The following is a 2,626-nucleotide window of genomic DNA, read 5'->3' on the forward strand; positions in this document are numbered from 1 at the left end:
TGCTTACTAAATTGCTCCGGTGATCTAAACGATTCATTGGATGGCTGATTTTTAGTATTTTGGGATTAATAGCCATTTGCACCACTGCTGCTGTCACTGGTGTTGCTTTACAAACCTCTATTCAGACACATAATTTTATCCAAAATTGGACTAAAGATGCTCATACTATGTGGGCCACTCAGGCGCAAATAGATGAGGATATTCAAAAAGAAATACAGGAACTGAGAACAGCCATCAAATGGGTTGGAGATCAATGAACAGATGTACAAAAACAGATGATGCTAAAATACGATTGAAATTCTACTCAATTTCATGTTACTCCTGTTCATTTCTATAATAGTGGCTACAACTGGAAACAAATCAAGTTTCATTTTTAAAACATATATGATAATGCCTTTCTGAATGTACAGTTATTACAAAAAAGAAATATGTGAAACCTTTTCTAATAATCTGCCCTCTTCCACTAGTATGGGAACTTTATTTTTTTTTTTAAGGAATATAAAACTATTTATTGACCACTGTTCACCAGTATTTACAATAAAGTAAACAATATACAGTTGAATAACATTCTGATTACTACAAAGTTATTGTTTTTCTTGGCTTCTGCTGAACTAGTAACCCAAAATACTGAGAAAATTGAGCTTTCATGTAAGGAATGGATTGGAGTCAAGTCTGAAAAAGCATGCAGGTCAAGCAAAGATTAGAAAAGTTTGTTTACTCATTTATTCTTGTAGATCGTAAATTGCCAATATTTATCTGATTAAGTTTCCATGAACAAATCTGAGACATCCCATGTATCACAACCTTTCCTAAATATAGCACAAAGACTTCAATTTCTTGTAAAACAATGGTTCACCGAAAAGAACCATCAAGTGTCCGTTTAACTAAGTTTTGCTTTGCTATATTAAAGCATACCAGAATTTTTTTACATTTTTCATTTGGTTGGGAACGTTGTTGATGGTGATAAAAATTTTCCTTCCAGGGTTTCTGCATATAAAACTACATTTATATGCAGATATGGATGCAGATTCTGATAGGGATGCTTTAAAAAATTACCCAATTTAAACTGCTTAATTTGTCTAATTACAAAATTATTTAATTTGAAAGGTTCAGACTTAAATTTTCAATCTAAGTTGAAGTTATTTCTTATATTGCTCAAAATGATGTAATTCCAGAACATGGGCTTATCCATCGTTATGAAAGGCTGTTGTTTAAATATATTTACCAAGACAAAAACCACAACAAAAAATTAACTCCCAACCATTTACATATGTCTTTTATGTATACACATACAAAAAACTTAGAATGGTCCTCAGGCATATATGAGTTAAATGCTAAATTCTGATTGAGTAATGACTATGGATATTTCCTCGAACATTTAGAAAAACTGTTCTCTAATGCTAAGGAAATAATATACCATGGTATCAAATTCTTTCCTACTGAAGGAAGCAACTACAGAAAGCTTTATTTGTTCAAAGTAACCGGTGCTACAGATGGAAAAAAAAAACAAAAAACCCAATGTAACTTCCCCAATATTACTTCAAAACAAACATATCAAACCTGATTTTCATTAGAATGTAGTTATTTCTTCACACTAATAAATCAAAAAACCAAGACCCACATTTTATATATATATATATAAATATATATAAAAGGCAATGCAAACAATTATTGAGCCTCATCTTCTGGACAAGAATGCCAAGTTAATCTCTCTTCATAAAAAGCAATTACAATTTGAGGACACTTCATATTTGCCTCTTTTGCCAGTACCAAGTCCGCCTCATCGGAATCTTTCCATTTCATGAGGAACATTAATTCTCCACTACTGTCTGTGGCACCAATTATTCGTTCTGGATCAAGACCTCTGGCAAAACCTCTCGGCTTATCAGCAGCATCTCTTTTCTTCTTTGATTTGCTATCATCAGATTCACTGTCAGACAAACATTTTCTTTTTGTTCCATCTTTTTCTTTACCAGCTTTTTGAGAATTAAGAAATGCTTCAATTAACTCTGGACAATCTAAATTTTCTTCAGGTTCCCAAGTATTGTCTGCATCTGTAAATCCCTTCCACTTCAGGAAATACTCCACCTTCCCATTCGCTACATGGCGATCCAGTACTTTTTCTACTACAAATTCTTCAGGTTCTGCCTCTTCAACTTTTTTACTCTTTCCATTTTGTTTCTTTCCCATTTTTTGCAATGCAGTTTTATTGGAGGCCATTTTTTATTGCAGACTTGAAGAGCTATTATTCACCGCCTCTGAGCTGCTCCGAGTCCCGGGTCTGTGGCCTCTCCGGCCCTGCGCGCCTCAAGCTCTGGTCACCTAGTATGGGAACTTTAGCTAAACAATTGGCTGATCAGTTATCTGGGCTAGACCCACATGGATGGTTTCAAAGCCTTACTTATAACATTGGGTCTAGAACTAAAATTTTGGTGATTGTCTTAACAATTATATTTGTTGTCTACCGTTGCCTTCATGCAAAGATTGTCAAAACTGAATAAACTCTGATGGCCAGAACCCTTCGTACAAATGTTATAAATAAATAAGGGGGAATTGTCAGGGGATGTTTGACGGGAGGATGCCTACGTGCTGTCTCTCTGAGTCCTCTGTCCCTCTTCAAGCGGAA

At 34.6% G+C, this 2,626-nt stretch overlaps 1 pseudogene; it reads right to left on the minus strand.

Annotated features, from left to right (window-relative positions):
* Positions 1-709: 709 nt before the first annotated feature.
* Positions 710-2,318, minus strand: LOC139034477 (chromobox protein homolog 3 pseudogene; annotated as a pseudogene).
* Between the last annotated feature and the right edge of the window lie 308 nt (positions 2,319-2,626).

The sequence above is a fragment of the Odocoileus virginianus genome, chromosome 3 (genome assembly GCF_023699985.2).
Source record: "Odocoileus virginianus isolate 20LAN1187 ecotype Illinois chromosome 3, Ovbor_1.2, whole genome shotgun sequence".
NCBI lineage: Eukaryota > Metazoa > Chordata > Mammalia > Artiodactyla > Cervidae > Odocoileus > Odocoileus virginianus.